Source organism: Ambystoma mexicanum, chromosome 9, assembly GCF_040938575.1.
Source record: "Ambystoma mexicanum isolate Mex_15411 chromosome 9, UKY_AmexF1_1, whole genome shotgun sequence".
In the NCBI taxonomy this organism is placed as follows: Eukaryota; Metazoa; Chordata; class Amphibia; order Caudata; family Ambystomatidae; genus Ambystoma; species Ambystoma mexicanum.
Window position 1 is genome coordinate 1,145,174,960 of NC_090931.1, and position 25,459 is coordinate 1,145,200,418.

Consider the following 25,459-nt stretch of genomic DNA (forward strand, 5'->3'; position numbering starts at 1 on the left):
AAATGGGGCATGAGCGGGGGTGGGTGGAGGGAGAGAGACACACGGGCATGAGCGGGGGGGTGGGCGGGAGGGGGAGAGACACACGGGGCATGAGCGGGGGTGGGGGGGAGGGAGAGAGACACACAGGACATCAGCGGGGAGTGTGCGGGAGGGGAAGAGACACACGGGGCATGAGTGGGGGTAGGGAGAGAGACACACGGGGCATAAGCAGGGGTGTGCGGGAGGGGGAGAGACACACGGGGCATGAGCTGGGGGTGGGGGGCAACAGGAGGCAGACATGGGACATGAGCGGGGGTTATGGGGAAGGAAGAGAGAAAAACGGGGCATGAGCAGGGGTAAGCGGGAGGGGGAGAGACACACGGGGCATGAGCGGGGGTGGGGGGAGGGAGAGACACACACGGGGCATGAGCGGGGGTTGGGGGGAGGGAGAGAGACACACGGGGCAGGAGCGGGGGTGTAGGGGAGGGAAAGAGACACACAGGGCATGAGTGGGGGGTGGGCGGGCGGGGTAGAGACACACGGGGCATGAGCCGGGGGTCGTGGGGAGAGAGAGAGACACACAGGGCATGAGCGGGGGGTGGGAGGAGGGAGAGAGACACACGGGGCATGAGTGGGGGTGGGGGGAGGGAGAGAGACACACAGGGCATGAGCGGGGGTGGGGGGGAGCTAGAGAGACACACAGGGCATGAGCGGGGTGGTGGGGAGGGAGAGAGACACACGGGGCATGATCGGGGGTGGGCGGGAGGGGGAGAGACACACAGGGCATGAGTGGGGGTGGGGGGAGGGAGAGAGACACACGGGGCATGAGCAGGGGGTGGACAGGAGGGGGAGAGACACACAGTGCATGAGCAGGGGTGGGGCGGAGGGAGACAGACACACAGGGCATGAGCAGGTGTGGGGGGAGGGAGAGAGACACACGGGGCATGAGCGGGAGTGGGAGAGACACACGGGACATGAGCGGGGGTTGGGGGAGGGAGAGAGACACACGGGGCATGAGCAGGGGTTGGGCGGGAGGGGGAGAGACACACGGGGCATGAGCAGGGGGTGGAGGAGGGAGAGAAACACACAGGGTATGAGCGGGGTGTGCGGGGGAGGGAGAGATGCACACGGGGCATGAGCAGGGGTGGGGGAGGGAGAGACACACACGGGGCATGAGCGGGGGTGGGGGGAGGGAGAGAGACACACGGGGCATGAGCGGGGGGGGTGGGGGAGGGGGAGAGACACATGGGGCATGAGCTGGGGTGGGGGAGAGACTGAGAGACACACGGGGCTTGAGTGGGAGTTGGGGGGAGGGAGAGAGACACACGGGGCATGAGCGGGGGTGGGAGGGAGGGAGAGAGACACACGGTGCATGAGCGGGGGGTCTGCAGGAGGGGGAGAGACACACAGGGCATGAGTGGGGGTGGGGGGAGGGAGAGAGACACACGGGGCATGAGCGGGGGTGGGGGGAGGGAGAGAGACACACTGGGCATGAGTGGGGCGTGGGGGGGAGGGAGAGAGACAAACGGGGCATGAGCGGGGGTGGGGGGAGGGAGAGAGACACACGGGCGTGAGCGGGGGTGGGCAGGAGGGGGAGAGACACACGGGGCATGAGCGGGGGTGGGGGGAGGCAGAGAGACACACAGGACATCAGCGGGGGGTGGGCGGGAGGGGGAAGAGACACACGGGGCATGAGCGGGATGGGGGGAGGGAGAGAGACACACAGGACATCATCGGGGGTGGGCGGGAGGGGAAGAGACACACGGGGCATGAGCGGGGTGGGGGTAGGGAGAGAGACACATGTTATGTTATGTTATGTTATTTTGCATTTATATAGCGCCTTATATACCATTGGTATGGTCTGAAGGCGCTGGTAGGTTGAACGCCCTCGGGAACCGAAGTTCGGGTCAGTAGAGAGAGAAGAGACAGTCAAAAGTGCGTGTGTGCACCAGGTATGTGTGCAGCTGATGCGGAATTCAGGTGGTAGCTGCTTCTTAGCGGTAGGTGTGGTGGTTGAGAGATCAGGAGTATGTGTTCGCTCTGGCTGGCTTTATCCAGGACGAATTTGGCTGCGTTAGGCCTGAGGAGAACGCCTGGCTGGGGGGTGTGAAACCAGCAGTGTTTACTTAGAGTGTTGTGGAGTGAGCGGGAGATGTAGATATGAGAACAGCTATACCGAATGGTGTCATAGTATCTCTGTGTTCTAGTTGAGTGGTGATGTAAGGGAGAGAGTAGGCGTGAGGTGTGTTATGATAAGTACTCTTTCAAATGTTCACTGCATTCCAAAACATATTATGTATGTCACGCAGTTCCGAGCGGGCAGGTCCGTTCTATTCATTTTGTTCATTTCAGGCGTTCGGGATTGTACTACACATTCATGCTTGCTTGACCTATTCTTCTCCAGTGTGCCTCACTCATGCTCTCATGTGTTCCATAAGTGTGCACTCCTGTCTTTCTTGTGCATGCATTCCAGTTTACCCAGCGCATGAACTCCTGTCTGCCTATGCACGCATCCGCTTTGTATACTCAAACGCTTTCTATACACTCATCCGCCCTCCACATTCATCCGCACCCCACACTCATCTGCTCCCCGCACTCATCGGTCCTCCACATTTCTCCGCTCCCGCACTCATCCGCTCCCCACACTCATCCGCTCCCCAACACTCATCCGCTCCCCAACACTCATCCGCTCTCCACACTCATCCGCTCTCCACACTTGCTCTGTGCTTTCCACATTCAGTCGCTCTCCATGCTCCTCCGTTCTCCATGCTCCTCCGCTCTCCACACTCATCCGCACTCCACACTCATCCGCACTCCACCCTCATCCGCTCTCCACACTCATCCGCTCTCCACACTCATCCGCTCTCCACACTCATCCGCTCTCCACACTCATCCGCTCTCCACACTCATCCCCTCTCCACACTCATCCGCTCTCCACGCTTATCTGCTTTCCACGTTTCCCACCCATCCGTTCTCCATACTCATCCGATTTCCACGCTCATCCACTCTCCATGCTCATCCGTTCTCGGCGTTCATCCGCCCTCCTCGCTCGTCTTTTCAACAAGCTCGTTCACTCTTACACTTTCGTCTGGTTAGACGTCGTCCGCTCCGCACATTCGTCCGGTCCGCACATTCGTCCCGTCTACACACTCGTCCTGTCTATACATTCCTCCCGTTTACACAGTCATCCCGTGTACACACTCGTCCCGTCTAGACACTCATACAGTCTTGATACTCGATTACCCGGACCACCCACATGTCGGCAAAACATACTACTCGTTGGCCTGATAAATTACTTGTCTGTTCTGCGTGACTATCCGTTCCAGACACTCATCCGCACTGTGTATTTGTTCGCTCTACACATTCATCTGTTTCACAACTTTCATCCGCGCCACACATTCATCCACTTCACACCCTCGTCCGCTCCACACACTCGTCCGCTCCACACTATTCGTCCGCACCAAAACGCTCATCCGTTCCACACACAACATCCATTTCACACACTCACCCGACACCACACATTCATCTTTTCGTACATTCGTCCGCTCTATCAGCTCATCTGCGCCGCTCGTACATCTGCTCCACGTATTCGTTTGTTTCGGAACACTCATCCGCTCTCCGCACTCATCCGCTTTCCACACTCATCCCCTCTCCACACTCATCCGCTCTCCACACTCATCCGCTCTCCACACTCATCCGCTCTCCACACTCATCCGTTCTCTACATTCATCCGCTCTCGCACTCATCCGCTCTCCACCGTCGTCTGCTCTCCAGGCTCACTGCATCCTACGCTTCTGCGCTCTTCACTCAGTCGTTCTCCACCCTCGCTCTGTGCTTTCCATACTCATCCTCTCTCCACACTCATCTGCTCGCTACACTCATCCACTCTCACACTCATCCGCTCTCCACCGCCATCCGCTCTCCAGGCTTAACTGCATCATATGCTTCTGCGCTCTTCACTCAGTCGTTCTCCACACTCGCTCTGTGCTTTCTACATTCAGTCGCTCTCCACGCTACTGCGCTCCTCACACTCATCCGCTCTCCACACTCTTCCGCTCTCCTCACTCATCCGCTTTCTACACTCATCCGCTCTCCTCACTCATCCGCTTTCTACACTCATCCGCTCTCATACTCATTCCCTCTCACACTCATCCGCTCTCGCGGCTCAACTGTATCTTACGCTTCTGCGCTCTCCGCTCAGTCGTTTTCCACATTCGCTCTGTGCTTTTCGACATTCAGTCGTTCTCCACGCTCCTCCACTCTTCATGCTCCTCCGCTCTTCAATATTCATCCGCTCTCCACACTCATTTGTTCTCCACACTCATCCGCTCTCCACACTCATCCGCTATCCACACTCATCCGCTCTCCACACTCATCAGCTTTCCACGCTCATTCGCTCTCCACGCTCCACACACATCTGCTCTCCATACTCATCCGATTTCCACGCTCGTCCGTTCTCCATGTTCGTCCGTTCTTGACATTCATCCGCCCTCTTCGCTCGTCACTTCTAGATTCTCATTCACTCTAACACTTTCGTCTGGTCAAGCGTCCATCCAGATCTCCTAGTTTTCTGATGATTTATTCATATCATCCACTTTACTGTTTTGATCTACATTATTCGTTTGGTATTGTTTGTTTTATGGTTTACATTCGATTTTATTTATTTATTTATTCATTTTTTTTTTTTAGTTGTACATTTCTTGCTTCCGGTCAAATTGCTGGTTAGTTTTAGGGGAAGAGCCAGGTTTTCAGTAGTTTGCGGAAGGCCGTTAAGTCTTCAGTTAGGCAGATGTGGGGTGGGAGCGAGTTCCATAGGGTTGGGGCTAGCGTTGAGAATGATGATCCGCCTAACCTGGTTGAGTTTGTCTTAGGGATTACTAGGAGGCCGGCTGAGCTTGATCTTAGGGTGCGAGTGGGGTGATAAGGTATTAGCTTGTCTTGAAGATATTGCGGTCCGGTTTTATGTAGTGCTCGATGGGAGAGGCATAAGGTTTTGAAAGCTACCCTACGGGCTACTGGAAGCCAGTGCAGTGTCTTAAGGGCTGGGGATACGTGGTCTCTTGGACCGAGCGCTAGTAGCATTTTGGCTGCCGCGTTTTGTGCTCTTTGGAGTTTGTTTAGTTGGTAGGCATGAATTCCGAGGTATAGGGAGTTTCCGTAGTCCAGTCTTGATATGACAATTGATTGGACCGCGGAGACTCTGTTGGGAAATGAGAGATATGGAAGGATGCGCCTAAGATTTTTGAGGTGGTAGTGGCAGGATTTTGAGACATTGTTGACTTGGCGCGAGAGTGTTAGGTCGGAGTCTAAGGTGCATCCAAGATTTTTCACTGTGTTGGAGGGTGTCGGTGAGTTGCCCATGGCGGGTGGCCAGGGTAGTGGGTGCGGAAGAAGATCGAGCTTGCCGCAAATCATGATTTCTGTTTTGGAGGGGTTTAACAGGAGGTGGCTTTGGGTCATCCAGAGTTCTATGTTAAGGAGGCAGGATGCCAGGTCGGGTCGGGATTCGGGTTTCGAGTTCAGGATTTTTAGAATTAGTTGAGTGTCGTCGGCGTAGTTGTAACACAGGATGTTGTGTGAACGAATTATTGGTGGGAGGGTGATCAGGTAAAGATTGAACAGGAGGGCGGATAGACATGCTCCCTGAGGGACTCCCGTGTCGACAGGTCGGGGTTGTGAGGTAAAGCTGGAGAGTGTCGTTATTTGGTGCCGGTCTTTGAGGAATGAAACTATCCATTTAAGGGCGGTTCTGCGGATTCCTATGGAGTGGAGTCGGTCTAGGAGGATTGAGTGGTTGATCGTGTCAAAGGCGGCCGATAGGTCGAGGAGGATTAGTGCGGCGCATCCGGCGGAGTCTGCTGTCATTTTAAGGTCATCCCAGATCGAGGTTAGGGTGGTTTCAGTTCCGTGGCGTGATCTGAAGCCTGATTGGGCTGGGTCTAGGAGGTTGTTGGTTTCGACAAAGGAGTTTAGTTGGGAGTAGGCGGTTCGGTCAATGAGTTTGGCAAGGAACCTAGTGTTTGAGATTGGGCGGTAGTTTTTGGGCTCGAGTGGGTCGAGCAATGTTTTTTTAATTAGAGGTTTGACGTGCACCGTTTTGAATGCGTCGGGAAAGATACCGGAGGAGAGGGAGGAATTTATGATAGATCTTGCGTATTCTCCTGCGCAGGTTGAGGCAAAAATTTCTTTAAGGGTTATGGCTGGGCAGGGGTCCAGTGGTGAACCAGAAGGTTTGCGGGCAGATAGCAGTTTGAGAAACTGTTCTGGCGATATTGGACTAAAGGATTCAAACGTTGGTTGCGTGGAAGTTACGGTTGCAGGGCTGGGCGGTATGGGCAGAGGATTGCTCGGTGGCTGAAGTTGAGCCATCTTAGTGTTTAGAGTCTTTGTTCTTTCGATAGCCGTGTTGTGAAAGTGGAGGGAGAGTGAGTCGCACAGTGATTGTGTGGCGGTCGGGCTGGTTGTATTGCAAGCAGGATTGGTGAATTCTGAGATGATTTTGTGGAGTTCTTTGCTTGGGTTTTTGCAGTTTAGGATTCGGGTGTTGTAGTGGGCTTTTTTTGCTCTCCGGATTTCGGACTTATATTGATAGAGGTGACGGGCCAAGGTGGTCCTGTTTTCGTGGGTTTTCCCTTTCTGCCATTTGCGTTCTAGGTATTTGTAAAGTCGTTTAGTGGTCTTCAACTCAGGAGTGAACCATCTGGGGAAAGGGGCGCAGCGGGTTGATGGTTTGCATGGGGGGGTGAGTCGTAAAAGAGGTGCGTTGAGCCATGAGTCAAAGGCCTCAGGAGTTAAATTGTTGTCGGGAGGGCAGGTGGGTGGTGGAGATTTGAGGAGTGCCTCGGCTAGGTCCGGGGTGATCGTTAATTTTTTCCAGCATTTGCGTAAAATCGGAGGTTCGAATGCAAGTACGGGAAGGGGGTCAGGTGAGTGGATGGCGAACGAGAGAATGAAGTGATCTGACCAGATGATTGGGGTGGGGGGCTTTAAATTAATCAGGGTGTTGGAGCTAAAGATGGCATCGAGAGTGTGTCCTTTGTAATGAGTCGGGCCGTTTATGTGGGGTTGGAGATTAATTGCATCTAAACCATCAACCAGGGAGTGTGTCATAGGGTTGGTGGGGATGTCGAGCCATATGTTGAAGTCACCAAGGAGGGTGAGGTTGGAATGGTTTAGTTGCATGGTGGCGATTGAGTCGCAAAGGTTGTTTGCGAATTGTCTATCGTAACCAGGGGGCCTGTAGATTATTAAGAAACTGTGAGAGAGCGATGGGGAGAGGGAAAGTTTAACGAGGAGAGATTCGCAGGAAGGGATGGAGGGTTGGTTGTCGATGATCAAGGCGTGGAAGAGAGATTTGAAGACGAATGCTACCCCACCTCCTCTGGATGGACGGTTCAGTGGGATGAGGGAGTAGTCAGGGGGAAAGGCTTCACTAGCGATTGGGTTGAAGTCATTGGAGAACCAGGTTTCGGTGATGAAAACTAGGTCTGGTTTGACAGAGGTGAGGAGGTCATAGATGCAATGTCTGTTTTTTGCTACGGAACGGGCGTTAAATAGGATACAGTTCCTATCGGCATGAAAGTTAGGTGTAGGTGCTGGACCGGGGTGTGGCGGTGGCGGAGAGAGCTGAGGAGGGGGGTTAAGGTCGGTGATGCTAGAAGGGAATAGTGGGCGGGCTGAAAATTTGGTAGGTTCCTGGCGGGGCTGGGTGGCTTGGTGTGATAGGATGATTGGATTTGGGTTGGGTGATTTGAGGGAGGGGTGTGGGCGGGGGGAGTTTCAGTTGCAGTTGATGAGAAGTCGAGGGAGAGGGGTTTCAGGAAGGGGGAGGCCACGGGGGAAGGCGGAGAATGCGGGAGAGAGGGGGTGGGTCGGGACAGGGGAGGGGAGGAGTGCTGAGAGATTGAGGGGCACCAGGCGCGTTTCCTCTTTAGTTTCTTTGCTGCGACTGGTGTGTGGGAGAGGGTAGGGGGTTCAGAGGGGGAGAGGGAGGCAGCTTCGGTTTGTGCTCGGGCTCGGCGCGCAGTTTTTAGGGAGGGGAAAGAGTGCGGTCGGGGGGGGAAGGTGGCAGGGGTATGAGGGCAGGGCGGTGGGTGAGTGATTTCCGGGTGGGGTGTGCTAGGTCTGATGGAGAGGGGAGCGGGTGTGGGCAATGCTGGCGGGTCGGGGGTGGAGTTCAGGGGATGAGTGGTTTTAGGGTGAGTGCTTCGCCATCATGCTCCTCTGGCTTGGTGTTTGGAGAGGGGAGTGGCTGCTTGTGTGGAGGGGGGTGGGGTGATATGGGAGGGAGGGGTCGGGAGCGAAGGTAGATCGGAGAGTGGGGGTGGTCCCCTGCGGTCGTTTCTGGTAGGCTCAGGTGGAGTGGGTGCGCTCATGATCGGTGCTGGCGTTCGGTTGATTTAGGAGGGTTTCTGATTGTAGTTCTAGGATCTGGGGTGTCACGCCTTTAGGCGCACTTCTGGGTTTGATGATATTAGACTATTTGGTGCTCTCTAGGTACCATAGTCGGCCTAGGATCGGGGGTGTCACGCCTTTAGGCGCACTTCTGGGTTTGACAATATTAGACTATTTGGTGCTCTCTAGGTATAATAGTCGGCAGATGATTATTAGTTTATTAGGTACGTTTCTGAGTTCTCCTGTATACAGGAGAAGGTGTTCCGTCAGTCACTAGATTCAATTTACTTGGAGGGGGTGATAGATTATTTGTCACTGCTATTAGAAACGCTTTCTAAGTTCACCGAGAGATATATGGGACATTTTAGTGGAGCTTTGGACGGGTTATTTGGGCGTGTCACTAAATTCAACTTTCCAGACAGGCTATTGGTAGCATTTTAATTGGTCATTTGGACGGGTTATTTGGGCGTGTCACTAAATTCAACTTTCCAGACAGGCTATTGGTAGCATTTTAATTGGTCGACTTGCAATTGGGAACACTTCTAGAGAGGCTATTGGGCGAAAATTCTAAGTCCAGTTGGGAACACTTCTATAATCAACTTTTCTCAGAGAGGCTATTGGGTGCAACTTCAAATGCAATTGGGAACACTTCTAAAATCGACTTTCTCAGAGAGGCTATTGGGTGCAACTTCAAATTCAGTTGGGGATACTTCTAAAATCAACTTTTCTGAGGGAGGCTATTTGGCGCAACTTCTAAGTGCAGTTGGGGACACTTCTAAAATCAACTTTCCTCAGAGAGGCTATTGGGTGCAACTTCAAATGCAATTGGCAACACTTCTAAAATCCACTTTTCTCAGGGAGGCTATTGGGCGCAACTTCTAAGTGCAGTTGGGGACACTTCTAAAATCAACTTTCCTCAGAGAGGCTATTGGGTGCAACTTCAAATGCAATTGGGAACACTTCTAAAATCAACTTTCCTCAGAGAGGCTATTGGGTGCAACTTCAAACGCAATTGGGAACACTTCTAAAATCAACTTTCCTCAGAGAGGCTATTGGGTGCAACTTCAAATGCAGTTGGGGACACTTCTAAAATCAAACTTTCCTCAAAGAGGCTATTGGGCGCAACTTCTAAATGCAATTGGGAACACTTCTAAAATCAACTTTCTCAGAGATGTTATTGGGCGCAACTTCAAAATGTAGTTTGGAACACTTCTAAGATCAACTTTCTCAGAAAGGCTATTGGGAGCAACTTCGAATGCAAATGGGAAACACTTCTAGGATCAACTTTTCTCAGGGAGGCTATTGGGCGCAACTTCTAAATGTAGCTGGGAACACTTCTAGGTGCAATTGGGAATACTTCTAGAAACAGCTTTTCTCAGAGAGGCTATTGGGTGCAACTTCAAATGCAATTGGGACACTTCTAAAATCAACTTTCTCAGAGAGGCTATTGGGTGCAACTTCAAATGCAATTGGGGACACTTCTAAAATCAACTTTCTCAGAGAGGCTATTGGGTGCAACTTCAAATGCAATTGGGAACACTTCTAAAATCAACTTTCCTCAGAGAGGCTATTGGGTGCAACTTCAAATGCAATTGGGGACACTTCTAAAATCAACTTTCTCAGAGAGGCTATTGGGTGCAACTTCAAATGCAATTGGGAACACTTCTAAAATCAACTTTCCTCAGAGAGGCTATTGGGTGCAACTTCAAATTCAGTTGGGAATACTTCTAAAATCGACCTTCCTCAGAGAGGCTATTGGGTGCAACTTCAAATGCCATTGGGAACACTTCTAAAATCAACTTTCCTCAGAGAGGCTATTGGGTGCAACTTCAAATGCAATTGGGGACACTTCTAAAATCAACTTTCACATGGGGCATGAGCAGGGGTGGGGGGAGAGAGAGAGACACACAGGGCATAAGCAGGGGTGTGCGGGAGGGGGAGAGACACACGGGGTATGAGCTGGGGGTGGGGGGCAACAGGAGGCAGACACCGGACATGAGCGGGGGTTATGGGGGAGGGAGAGAGACACACGGGGCATGAGCAGGGGGTAAGCGGGAGGGGGAGAGACACACAGGGCATGAGCGGGGGTGGGGGGAGGGAGAGACACACACGGGGCATGAGCGTGGGTGGGGGGGAGTTAGAGAGACACGCGGGGCATGAGCGGGGGGGTGTGGGGGAGGGAGAGAGACACACGGGGCATGAGTGGGGGGTGGGCGGGAGGGGTAGAGACACACGGGGCATGAGCGGGGGGTTGTGGGGAGGGAGAGAGACACACAGGGCATGAGCGGGGGGTGGGGGGAGTGAGGGAGAGAGACACACAGGGCATGAGTGGGGGTGGGGGGGAGTTAGAGAGACACACGGGGCATGAGCGGGGGTTGGGGGGAGCTAGAGAGACACACAGGGCATGAGTGGGGGTGGTGGGGAGGGAGAGAGACACACGGGGCATGATCGGGGGGTGGGCGGGAGGGGGAGAGACACACGGGGCTTGAGTGGGGGTGGGGGGAGGGAGAGAGACACACGGTGCATGAGCGGGGGTGGGGGGAGGGAGAGAGACACACGGGGCATTAGCAGGGGGTGGACAGGAGGGGGAGAGACACACAGGGCATGAGCAGGGGTGTGCGGGAGGGGGAGAGACACACGGGGTATGAGCTGGGGGTGGGGGGCAACAGGAGGCAGACACCGGACATGAGCGGGGGTTATGGGGGAGGGAGAGAGACACAAGGGGCATGAGCAGGGGGTAAGCGGGAGGGGGAGAGACACACAGGGCGTGAGCGGGGGTGGGGGGAGGGAGAGACACACACGGGGCATGAGCGTGGGTGGGGGGAGTTAGAGAGACACGCGGGGCATGAGCGGGGGGGTGTGGGGGAGGGAGAGAGACACACGGGGCATGAGTGGGGGGTGGGCGGGAGGGGTAGAGACACACGGGGCATGAGCGGGGGGTCGTGGGGAGGGAGAGAGACACACAGGGCATGAGCGGGGGGTGGGGGGAGTGAGGGAGAGAGACACACAGGGCATGAGTGGGGGTGGGGGGGAGTTAGAGAGACACACGGGGCATGAGCAGGGGTTGGGGGGAGCTAGAGAGACACACAGGGCATGAGTGGGGGTGGTGGGGAGGGGGAGAGACACACGGGGCTTGAGTGGGGGTGGGGGGAGGGAGAGAGACACACGGTGCATGAGCGGGGGTGGGGGGAGGGAGAGAGACACACGGGGCATTAGCAGGGGGTGGACAGGAGGGGGAGAGACACACAGGGCATGAGCGGGGGTGGGGGGAGGGAGAGAGACACACGGGGCATGAGCGGGGGTTGAGCGGGAGGGGGAGAGACACACGGGGCATGAGCGGGGGGTGGGGGGAGGGAGAGAAACACACAGGGTATGAGCGGGGTGTGCGGGGGAGCGAGAGAGACACACAGGGCATGAGCGGGGGGTGGGGGGAAGGAGAGAGACACACGGTGTTCGTGTGCAGGCAGCAGATTCCGCTCCTCGGCCCTCCGCTGGCCATCGTCTGCTGATGGCGTGAGGGGGGGGCTGGAGGAACAGGGGAGACATGGAGCATGAGTGGGGGTGGGGGGAGGTAGAGAGACACATGGGGCTTGAGCGGGGGTGGGGGAGGGAGAGAGACACACAGGGCTTGAGCGGGGGGAAGGGGAGGAAGAGAGACACACGGGGCATGAGCAGGGGTGGGGGGAGGGAGAGAGACACATAGGGCATGAGCGGGGGGTGGGCGGGAGGGAGAGAGACACACGGGGCATGAGCGGGTGGTGGGCGGGAGGGGGAGAGACACATGGGGCATGAGCGGGGGTGGGGGGAGGGAGAGAGACACACGGGGAATGTGCGGGGGTGGGGGAGGGAGAGAGACACACGGGGCATAAGCAGGGGTGTACGGGAGGGGGAGAGACACACGGGGCATGAGCGGGGGCAACAGGAGGCAGACAGGGGACATGAGCAGGGGTTATGGGTGAGGGAGAGAGACACACAGGGCATGAGCAGGGGGTAAGCGGGAGGGGGAGAGACACACGGGGCGTGAGCGGGGGTGGGGGGAGGGAGAGACACACACGGGGCATGAGCGGGGGTGGGGGGAGGGAGAGAGACACACGGGGCATGAGCTGGGGGTGTGGGGGAGGGAGAGAGACACACGGGGCATGAGTGGGGGGTGGGCAGGAGGGGTAGAGGCACACGGGGCTTGAGCGGGGGGTCATGGGGAGCGAGAGAGACACACAGAGCATGAGCGGGGTGGGGGGGAGGCAGAGAGACACACAGGGCATGAGCAGGGGTGGGGGGGAGGGAGAGAGACACACGGGGCATGATCGGGGGGTGGGCGGGAGGGGGAGAGACACACGGGGCATGAGTGGGGGTGGGGGGAGGGCGAGAGACACACGGTGCATGAGCGGGGGTGGGGGAGGGAGAGAGACACATGGGGCATGAGCGGGGGTTGGACAGGAGGGGGAGAGACACACAGGGCATGAGCGGGGGTGGGGCGGAGGGAGAGAGACACACAGGGCATGAGCAGGTGTGGGGGGGAGGGAGAGAGACACACGGGGCATGAGCGGGAGTGGGAGAGACACACGGGACATGAGCAGGAGTGGGGGGAGGGAGAGAGACACACGAGGCATGAGCGGGGGTTGGGCAGGAGGGGGAGAGACACACGGGGCATGAGCAGGGGGTGGGGGGAGGGAGAGAAACACACGGTGCATGAGCGGGGTGTGCGGGTGAGGGAGAGAGACACACGGGGCATGAGTGGGGGGTGGGGGGAAGGAGAGAGACACACGGCGTTCGTGTGCAGGCAGCAGATCCCGCTCCTCGGCCCTCCGCTGGCCATCGTCTGCTGATGGCGTGAGCGGGGGGCTGGAGGAACAGGGGAGACATGGAGCATGAGTGGGGTTGGGGGGGAGGTAGAGAGACACATGGGGCATGAGCGGGGGTGGGGGGGAGGGAGAGAGACACACAGGGCTTGAGCGGGGGGAAGGGGAGGGAGAGAGACACACGGGGCATGAGCGGGGGTGGGGGGAGGGAGAGAGACACACGGGGCATTGAACGGGGGGTGGGCGGGAGGGCGAGAGACACACGGGCCATGAGCGGGTGGTGGGCGGGAGGGGGAGAGACACATGGGGCATGAGCGGGGGTGGGGGGAGGGAGAGAGACACACGGGGAATGTGCGGGGGTGGGGGAGGGAGAGAGACACACAGAGGGTGGGGGGGAGGGAGAGAGACACACAGAACATGAGCGGGGGGGTGGGCGGGGGTGGGGGGCAACAGGAGACAGACACGGGGCATGAGCGGGGGTGGGGGGAGGTCGAGAGACACACGGGGCATGAGCAGGAGTGGGCGGGAGGTGGAGAGACACACGGGGCATGAGCTGGGGTGGGGGGAGGGAGAGAGACACACAGGGCATGAGCAGGGGTGGGGGGAGCTAGAGAGACACACGGGGCATGAGCAGGGGGTGGGGGAGGGAGATAGACACACAGGGCATGAGCGGGGGGTGGGCGGGAGGGGAAGAAACATACGGGGTATGAGCGGGAGGTGGGGAGGAGGGAGAGAGACACACGGGGCATGAGCAGGGGGTGGGGGGGAGGGAGAGGGACACACAGGGCATGATCGGGGGTGGGGGGGAGGGGGAGAGACACACGGGGCATGAGTGGGGGTGGGGGGAGGGAGAGAGACACACAGGCGTGAGCGGGGGGTGGGCAGGAGGGGGAGAGACACACGGGGCATGAGCGGGGGTGGAGGGGAGGGAGAGAGACACACAGGACATCAGCGGGGGTGGGCGGGAGGGGAAGAGACACACAGGGCATTAGCGGGGGTGGGGGGAGGGAGAGAGACACACGGGGCATGAGCAGGGGTAGGGGGAGGGAGAGAGACACACGGGGCATGAGCGGGGGTGGGGGGAGGGAGAGAGACACACGGGGCATAAGCAGGGGTGTACGGGAGGGGGAGAGACACACGGGGCATGAGCGGGGGGCAACAGGAGGCAGACAGGGGACATGAGCAGGGGTTATGGGTGAGGGAGAGAGACACACAGGGCATGAGCAGGGGGTAAGCGGGAGGGGGAGAGACACACGGGGCGTGAGCGGGGGTGGGGGGAGGGAGAGACACACACGGGGCATGAGCGGGGGTGGGGGGAGGGAGAGAGACACACGGGGCATGAGCTGGGGGTGTGGGGGAGGGAGAGAGACACACGGGGCATGAGTGGGGGGTGGGCAGGAGGGGTAGAGGCACACGGGGCTTGAGCGGGGGGTCATGGGGAGCGAGAGAGACACACAGAGCATGAGCGGGGTGGGGGGGAGGCAGAGAGACACACAGGGCATGAGCGGGGGTGGGGGGGAGGGAGAGAGACACACGGGGCATGATCGGGGGGTGGGCGGGAGGGGGAGAGACACACGGGGCATGAGTGGGGGTGGGGGGAGGGCGAGAGACACACGGTGCATGAGCGGGGGTGGGGGAGGGAGAGAGACACATGGGGCATGAGCGGGGGTTGGACAGGAGGGGGAGAGACACACAGGGCATGAGCGGGGGTGGGGCGGAGGGAGAGAGACACACAGGGCATGAGCAGGTGTGGGGGGGAGGGAGAGAGACACACGGGGCATGAGCGGGAGTGGGAGAGACACACGGGACATGAGCAGGAGTGGGGGGAGGGAGAGAGACACACGAGGCATGAGCGGGGGTTGGGCAGGAGGGGGAGAGACACACGGGGCATGAGCAGGGGGTGGGGGGAGGGAGAGAAACACACGGGGCATGAGCGGGGTGTGCGGGTGAGGGAGAGAGACACACGGGGCATGAGTGGGGGGTGGAGGGAAGGAGAGAGACACACAGCGTTCGTGTGCAGGCTTCAGATCCCGCTCCTCGGCCCTCCGCTGGCCATCGTCTGCTGATGGCGTGAGCGGGGGGCTGGAGGAACAGGGGCGACATGGAGCATGAGTGGGGTTGGGGGGGACAAGAAGGACACACGAGGCATGAGCGGGGGTGGGAGGAACAGGAGACAGACGCAGGCAGGGGCGGACTTACTGGTCAGGCGGCAGATCCCGCTCCTGTTGACAAAGCCTCTCATGCGAGGAACAAAGATCGCGGGTGTCTCTGAAGCCAGACGCACTGCACGCTTTCACTGCATCCAATGAGAGAGCACATCAGATGTCCGCGGACATCACGCAAGCTGCTTGCCCAATCACTGTCCTGTCTGCGGAGCGAACACAGATATCACAAATTTTTTTCACTTACATTTTTGTCATTTTTTAAAAAACTACTGGTTACACCAAATAAAGCAAAGCACGCTTTCGGGACCAAGCCGCCGCTCCTGCCGCAAATTTGGTGTAAATCCGTCCAGCGGTTTGGGCTGTAGGCGTGAGCACATTTTTTCCCATTATGTCTCCAAAAGGTTTGGGACCCCCCCTATAACTTTTCCCCCCCTGGACGAATCCTCTCCAAACTTTGTATTTGTTATAGGGGGGGTCCCAAAACTTTTTTTTTCCCTTAGACTAAATGGGAAAACAAATTTGCTCGCGTCTACAGCCCAAACCGCTGGACGGATTTTCACCAAATTTGGACCAGGAGCAGCTGCTTGGTCCCGAAGTTTTTTTTAAAATGACCAAAAAGTAGGTAAAAAAAAAATGAGTGATATCTGTGTTCGGTCCGCGGACACACTTCACTGTTCGCTCCGCGGACATTGTCCTGATTGGCCAATCGGCTTGCGTGATGTCCGCGGACATGCAATGTGTTCGCTGATTGGACGGCGTGGATCGTGAAGCGCGTAAGATTTTCGGTAGCGGCTGCCATCTTGGATTCGTGGACGTCCGCGGACAGCGCAGTGAAACTTTGTTCAGAATTTGTATTTAGTACAGTGTGTTGGTGTGTAGGAGTGTTTGGGGGAGGGTCGGATTGTATGAGATAGGATGAAAGTTGTGTTTTTATATGTGTTAGATGTTCTTTTGTGTTCGATTTGTCTGTGGACATCACCGGTGTTCTGAAATGTTCTAAATAAACTCAATGGGGGGTTTTCTGAGGACTCAATATGTGTCCGTTTTGTTCGCAAGCAAGCTGAAACTGTTCTAAGAACACTCACAGTGTCCTGAAATGTTCGCAAATAAACAAGATGGTGGTGTTCTGAAGACGCTTCTAAGAACACTCACGGTGTCCTGAAATGTTCGCAAATAAACAAAATGGGGGTGTCCTGAGGACGCTGTCCGTATTGTTCTCTGTCAAGTTGAATGTGTTCCAAGAACACTCGCGGTGTCCTGAAATGTTTGCAAAAACACAAAATGGGGGTGTTCTGAAGACGTTGTCGAACACTCGCTGTGTCCTGAAATGTTCGCAAATATGAATGGGGATTGTGGCTGGCAAGTTGAAAGTGTTCTAAGAACACTCACGGTGTCCTTAAATGTTCACAAATAAACAAAATGGGGGTGTTCTGAAGACGTTTCTAAGAACACTTGCGGTGTCCGGGGAATGTTCATAGGGGGTTTCCTGAGGACGCTGTCCGTATTGTTCTTTGTCAAGTTGAATGTGTTCTAAGAACACTTGCGGTGTCCTGAAATATTCGCAAATACACAAAATGGGGGTGTTCTGAAGACGTTTGTCGAACACTCGCTGTTTCCTGACATGTTCGCAAATATGAATGGGGGGTTGTGGCTGGCAAGTTGAATGTGTTCTAAGAACACTTGCGGTTTCCTGAAATGTTCACAGATACACAAAATGGGGGTGTTCTGAAGACGTTGTCGAACACTCGCTGTGTCCTGAAATGTTCGCAAATATGAATGGGGGTTGTGGCTGGCAAGTTGAAAATGTTCTAAGAACACTGGCGGTGTCCTGGGAATGTTCGTAGGGGGTGTCCTGAGGACGCTGTCCGTATTGTTCTTTGTCAAGTTGAATGTTTTCTAAGAACACTTGCGGTGTCCTGAAATGTTCGCAAATACACAAAATGGGGGTGTTCTGAAGACGTTGTCGAACACTGGCTGTGTCCTGAAATGTTCGCAAATATGAATGGGGGTTGTGGCTGGCAAGTTGAATGTGTTCTAAGAACACTCGCGCGCGGTGGTGTCCTGAAATGTTCGCAAATAAACAAAATGGGGGTGTCCTGAGGACGCTGTTCGTATTGTTCTCTGTCAAGTTGAATGTGTTCTAAGAACACTTGGGGTGTCCTGAAATGTTCGCAAATAAACAAGATGGTGGTGTTCTGAAGACGCTTCTAAGAACACTCGCGGTGTCCTGAAATGTTCGCAAATAAACAAAATGGGGGTGTTCTGAAGATGTTTCTAAGAACACTGGCGGTGTCCTGGAATGTTCGTAGGGGATGTCCTGAAGGCGTATTCCGTATTGTTCACTGGCAAGTTGAATGTGTTCTAAGAACACTCGCAGTGTCCTGAAATGTTCGCAAATAAACAAAATGGGGGTGTTCTGAAGATGTTTCTAAGAACACTGGCGGTGTCCTGGAATGTTCGTAGGGGATGTCCTGAAGGCGTATTCCGTATTGTTCACTGGCAAGTTGAATGTGTTCTAAGAACACTCACGGTGTCCTGAAATGTTCGCAAATAAACAAAATGGGGGTGTCCTGAGGACGCTGTCCATATTGTTCTTTGTCAAGTCGAATGTGTTTTAAGAACTCTCGCGTTGTTCTGAAATGTTCGTAGGGGGTGTCCTGAAGATGCTGTTCATATTGTTCGATGGCAAGATGAAAGTGTTCTTAGAACACTCCCGGTGTCCTGAAATGTTTGCAAATAAACGGAATAGGGGTGTTCTGAGGACACTGTCCGTATTGTTCGTTGTCAAGTTGAAAGTGTTCTAAGAACTATCGCGTTGTTCTGAAATGTTCGTAGGGGGTGTCCTGAATACACTGTGCGTATTGTTCGCTGGCAAGTTGAAAGTGTTCTAAGAACACTCATAATGTCCGCGGACATTAAAAGTTTCCATAGACCATAGTTGAAATGCTTGACTCTATGGATGTGATATGCTGCAGTGGTTGTGGTCAGGGCATAGAGTCGTGGGTGCATGGCCATTTGGTGCATGGCACATTCATATTTGCTTATAACTTTGGGTGAAAAACAAATGTATAAGGAACAAAGGTATTAGATACTATGGATGTGATATGCTGCGATGGTTCTCCATATTATTGTATACTTACTGTTTGGTCTAGGAACCGGAGTACATGCATTTCTGTGATAAAAGAAAATAGCATGTTAGTATTAGTGTTTTGTAATGACTTATTACATTGTATAATCAACATACTTTTTTTTTTGTACCCTCATATTTAGTAGATTACAAATCAGAGTACTGTGCAATTTGCTCAGTTTCTGTATTTGTTGCTAAAATCATTGGGTCTGTGGGAGAAAAAAAAATCCATGTTGGATTAAAAAAAAAACCTTTTTCTGTTATGCTCCAGTTTATTTGTTTGTTTGTTTTCAGTGTTCACTTGTTGTTTCTTGCTAATGCTTTATAGTTTGGCTTGTTGCATTTTTTTGGAGCAGTAACATATTATTTATTTGTTTGGATATTATAACATTTTGGAGCAGTTAGATACCAATTGGCGTATTCTAACTGTCTATTTTTTTTATATATTTTAGTGGTATTGATTTAACTATTTGGATATTGTTAACTTTTGGGACAGTTAGATACCAATTGGCGTATTCTAACTGTGTATTTTTCGGTCTAATTTAGTGGTATTCATTTATCTGATTAGTTGTTGTAGAATCTTTGAGCAGTTAGATAGCTTTTGGAGTATTCTAACATTTTATATTTTTTAACACAAGTTTACTTAGGGTTTAAATACAGTTTAGTTATCAAATTTAGGTTTTAAGAACATCAAATAAGCGTTTGTAAGATTTGCTGGTAATCTCTGCTTTAGAGTAATGGTACTATCATTACATTCAAACTATCCACATTTCTTTTTTATATATGCAGTGCAGTGCCCTGAATTGGTTGTGGCTCCTGGGTGGTAGATTATAACTATTGTTGTGAAGGTTTTCTTACGAAGTGATATTTGACCATGTGTGAATCCAGTCAGCTTGCAGTTGTTTTTGGTACCATCTGCATTGTAACGTAGAAGCATTAGTATTATGTATTTACTATGTGTTTGTATTACTAACGTGGAGCGATTATCTGAATTGCAGGTAGAGCATAATCTACCATGGTTTGCATTTTGTACAAGTCGCTGAAATGGAATGGATTCACAATTTGGTATTGATATATATATGAAGCGTTCATTGGGGATTTCTTCTTGTGTCACATTGTTGCAGAGAGTGCATGTATGTTTCCACATGTATCTCATTTATAGGTATGTTTTTGTTTTCCAGTATTTGTAGTAAGTACATTAGAAATTCTGGTGGATCTTCCTGTGAGTTTATAGTGAATTTCACCATTCCAGCACAGTAGTCCAATTGCTGTCTTATTCCATAAACACTATACGTGTTGTCAGGATTATTTGCTGCATTTTTATGAAGTACTAACATTTGCAAACACAATGGGTCTGTACTGTGTAAGTAAATGTTGTCAACAATTGGTGGTAATTGAAATAGAATATTCATTGCTACATTTGCGTAGCAACTTACACCAACTATATTTGAGAATTTAAATGGTCCAGGTATTTCTGTATCTAACTGCTTTTTTTGGAGTGTGTCTTCCTTCTTTAAAGAAGTACCTGGTTTACTTTCCCTAATTGATTCTTTTTTGCTTGTGGTACTTGATGAAGTATTCGTTTCTTTTACTCTCTTTGGAGGATTTGCCGTGACATCCTGTTGCATTTCTGTTTGATTTATTTTTCTTTTATAATGTTTTACTTTTTGTGGAACAGAATATGTGTTTAGGTGGGGGGCGTATAGTGAGCGAAGTCTATTGTATTCTAAAATGCAAGGAATATCAGCGTTTATTTTACTTGCATCAAAGTTGATTAGAAATAGACCGTCAAGTGTACGTAAGGGTGATAGTGCTATGTAGCTCATGCCTTCTTTAAAGACTGTGTTACCAATATCTATCATTGCTTTGTCTAGGGTAAGACCGTGTGATTTATGAATCATGACTGCGTATGCAAGAGTTAGAGAAAATTGTTCTCTGCGTACATACATATCTTTGAAGAGAAGGAATCTAGCTGTTGAGCGTCCTATCCTTTTTACTTCTGAAGGTTTGTCAAAGAGTATATTGACAAACTGAATTTTGTTGTTCCGTGTCTATGTTTGAAAGCCAACAACTGTACCCAGTGCTCCATTAACTAGTCCTTGGTCCACGTCAAGGTTACGTTTATGCATTACTCTGCAATTTAAGTATCATTTTAATATCTTTTCTAAGCCTGCTGTGTTTGAGGTTGATTTTTCTAAACTATTTAGTCTTGTTGTGGCTTGGTCACACATGGGTAGTGTCATCCAATGTACATCTAGTTTGTCTGTGGCGCTAATTTCCATGATTGGTTGCATTTTTTTACTTAGCATGATTTCATTGAATTTGAAACAGCTTGCAAGAGTTGGCATTAAGGCCATACAATTGACATTTTTGTGGGCTAATTGTTCCATAACATCTGTAGCACATGCATTATCGCCATAAAGTGCATTAATGTGCCAGGTTTTCAATATTGCTTCTGCTTCTTTAGAAAGTATACCAACTCTGATACTTTTTAAAATGTTGGCATAAGTGAGATCTGCAGATTGCCGCATGTTTTCTGTTAATTCTCTGTATTGGAAATGTTGCCAAAGGTTGACATTTCTAATGCTGCCAACATTTTTACGGCAGAGTTTGTGTCCTAATGTTTTAAAAATAGGCTCACCTTTTACTGGTGTTAATTGAAGCAGATCTCCAAAAACAATAATGTGTTTTCCTGCAAAGAGCTCTTCATAGTCTGTTTTGAGTACTTCTTGTAATCTGAGGTGAATCAAAGCTAACATCAGGTTGGAGACCATGCTCACTTCATCTATTAGTAGCATTTTCATTTGTTTCAATACTCTGCATAGTTCCATTGCAGCTTCTTCAGAAAGTTTGTAATAGTCTAATTTGTTCTGGTGTTCCACTGGTAATAGTAGTAATCGGTGTAATGTAACACCACCTATGTTGTAGGCAGCTAAACCTGTGGGGGCAGTGACAACAGCTGACAGTTTGTTGTTTGTCAATTGTTGAAGGAACTTACTAATGATTTTGATTAGGAATGTTTTGCCAGAACCAGCTTCACCACTGATGTACAGTAGTATAGGTTTATAATTATGGCAGGAACATTCTTTATTTTCATGTTGTACACCATGTGCAATTTGTTTTGTTACTTCTTGAAAAATGCTACGTTGCTCATTGTTTAGTTTTGATTGTAGTATAGTTAAGTCTTCTTTATCTTCATACTGATACATGGTGTTTTCTACTTCTATCATAGCTAAGTCTGCCTCATTTATTATTAGTGGTTCTCCCAGTGGTTTCATGGCTTCCTGTTACAGAAGGTTGACTACTGTCAGGAGTGTCCTTATCTAGTAGGGCTTGGAGTTCTTCTTCGTGTTGTTGTTCATTGTGCAACATTGTTTTGTACTGTGTAAAGTTTACATCCGTTATAGTGCTTTCATTTGCTTTGAAAGCATACTCATATGAGTCATAGTTATCTCGTATGTGTTCTTCATTTCTCCATGGTTTGAAGAGTTGTAGCAATGACATGTAGTATACTTCTTTATGTTGAGGAGTCTTTAATGAAAATTTGATATGATTAATTACATTTGGTTTAGTGAGTTTAACTAAGCTGCCTTCACAGTTTGTCACTCTATATTTACCTTTTCTTTCATCAGGTTTCATATTATTTTTGTATGTGTAGTTTTGGGCTAAGTGGTATAGACACATGTTTTCCAAAGTATTACTTCTGTTTGGGTAGTATGTGTCCAATAAATTGTTTTTTAAAATGTCTTGGCTGTTGGGATCACATTTGGCTATTGTTTCTATATCTTCATATGATTTTAGAACTCTTTTTCTAGATTTAGCTGGACCAAGACTTAGCCATACTATATGTTCAGATTTACCATAAAATGCAGTACCAGTTAAACGATCAGCTGCTTCATATGATCCACATTTTCTATGGGTGAGCATTTTTATGCCCAACCTGTATAATTTCTGAGACACTGTTTTATCTTATGACAGGTCATTCCAGAGGTCTTGGAGCTCTGTCTTTTCTGCTTTAGTTAAGTATGCTGTGACATATCGTGCACCTGCAGTAGAATTGTCTGCCATGTACTGCACATCTATGTTTGCATTCCATAAGTGGGTAATGATTGCATTATAATCATTGATATATTTTTCTTCTTCTTTTCTTTTTATGTAATATGTATTTTTAGGTGACTTACCTTTAACACTATGTCTAACTGAAGACATGAGGTTGTTCACTTGACCTGTATTTGTAACTGGTCTAGGGAAACCAAATCGGCATTTGGTGTAGTATTTCCCTTTGTTTTTGTATTTGCGACGACAATTTTTTCCACATTGTGTCTTTGAAATTGTAAAATGTGTACATGAAGATCACTATTTGTAGCTTCTGATGGAATTTCACAAGTGACATATTTTTCAATAAACTGTAAAACAGTGGCATCACTGTCTTGACCAAATTTAGGAGCATCTTTAATCCATAAAAGCATGTGGATATGTGGTGCTCCTCTGGCTTGGTATTCTTTTCTCCAAAAGAAGTGTTGCACTTCTCCAAGGGGAGGAACAGTTTTATTACAAATAAGATGTAGCATAGCAATGAAGCGATGGTGAAAATATCTTGAAACATTAACAGGATCCAAAGAACTTAGTTCTCCAGGTGTTAGTATATCTATGTTTGTTTTGTTTTTATTTGATATGCGTAGGAAATCATGTAAATCTTCCCATGCATATTCTACACAACTTAATGTAACAAACCAAGTGGGTGGGCGAAGGTTTCTGATCATACAACGTACATCTACATGACTCTTTAGTACCACGCATATTTGCTAATAGATTTGTAATATTTGATTGTAAAACCTCATCCTATTGTTGCACTTTTTCTAATAATTGTGTAGCTGTCATAATTTGAAAGTGTGATCCTGATTTTAATATGTGTGCAACTCTGTAAGATAAAGTTGCTAGTTCAGTTTCAAAGAGTAGGTGGAATATGTATTCCACATTTTGTCTAAATCTGGGATCTTCAGAATACATCCGTAATGAGTGGTATTCTGAAGCTGATATTTGAATAGGTCTATCATCATACCTTCCTCCTTTGCTAGTAGGAAAGAGTAGAGGAAAAGCATGTGCTTCTATACTTTTTTCCCATATGCTGATTGGCGATCCTTTTGTTTGACGCATTTGGTACGTTTCCAGTACATCTTCTATGGTGTCATGAGAGTGCAAAGGATGAATTGTATAATGGTCTAAAGTATTTAATATTGTAGCAGGATCTAGAAGCTCCAATTGACCAGCTTCTTTCGTTTCTTGGATTATTTCAGTTGTATCTTTCAAGTTTTCTTCAATATTAATTTCTTTGTAATATTCATTATTCTCTTTAAGATATTGGAAGGCTTGTCTAACATTATGTAAATCTACCAGCTGTTGCCATATTGTTTTGTCTTTTGTAGGTACTCCAATTACTAGTATAATTAAAGATTGCTGCATTGGACGTTGCACTCCTAGAGTATGCACATTTTCTTTTAGATCTAATGGTAAATAAACTACTTTTCCATGAATGCCTTTTACCCATCAGAGGGAGGTAATTTTGCTGTTTTTGGTTGAAGGCGTATTATTGCTTGAAATGGGTGTACTGTTTGAATTATGATGCTCTCACATAAATTAAGTTGTTGTAGGGGTTTTGGTACTGGGTATGATTCCAAATTATTTGTGATAGCACGTGAAGGAGTTTGGTTGTTGTCAAGTTTTGTAGTGCAGTAACTGCAAAGTATTAAGGGCTCAGTTATTTCATATTTGTTTTCTGCTACAAGGTAGAGAGCTAATTCAAACCATTTAGAATCTTCATTGTCTTCTATTTTGTATGATAGGTCTACAGTTTTTGTGTCCCTTTTATAAAAAGTTCTACGGCAACATACACATACATGGTTTGGTACTTCAGCCGATGTACTTTTAAATTTGAGTATTTCTTTTTTGTATGTGTTTAGCAAAAGGTTGCCATGTGTAGAATTGTTGCTTAATTGGTTTAAAGCTATTTCATTCTGTAAATGGCCTTCACTTCCAAAATATTCTTTCTGGATATTGTCAATTTCTTCAAGTAGGTCTTTTGCTGTACCATGTGGAAGGATGTTATTTAAATTTGCTTGTGCTAAAGCAGGACTTTTGGCATAGTATAGTTTATATACTAGATTTCTTATAGTTGAATGATGTGTTGATATTATTTTGATATCATGGAAAGTGGTTTTACAAGTAGGTCCTGTAATGCAGGCCAATGCATGTCCTTGTAGTCCTGTGTACATGCGCACTGGACAGGTATCCATATTTTGCAGTAATTTAATTTTGATTTTGTCTTTGCTTTTTACATATTTATTGAGGAATTGGCGTAAAGATTTGAAACATTGTTTGGGAATGTTACACATTGACATGCATGGCCATTTGTACACTAGAGGTTCTGATTCAGTTGAATGGAGGGGTAATTCTAAGTTTTCAGGTCATATTTTTGTAAGGAGTACTTCTTGTTCCATTATGGTATTATTCACTTTTTCATAACCTCGACCACTGCTATATATGGCAATTGTATTTGTTTGCTTTTGTTTGTACGCTTCTTCATTAAAATATGGTTCTGTGCTCGTAGTGTGATTCCATTCACCTCCGCAGATACTTAAGAAGTTCTTTCTGTTGATATTTCGCTTATTGAGAAGTGTTTTTTGTAATTTAGTTATTAGTTTTGTTAGTGGTTTCATTTTGTTTACAGTAAAATAAATAACTTTCTTTTGAGAAGAATTGCACTGTCCATCAACGCTTCTACGATTAATTTCTTACGATAGGTTTTAAGCATTGAACCTGATTTCTCTCCTGTTTTTATAAGATTTTAAAGGACTTTGAGACGGTACATTTTGGCTAAAATTCTTTTCTTGGTATGCTTACTTTGCACTATATTAAAATTTAAAGAAGTAGTTTTATCTGTAGTGATAGCTGATTTTCCGTTAATTGTTTTTTGGTTTGTTTTACATTTTGATAGA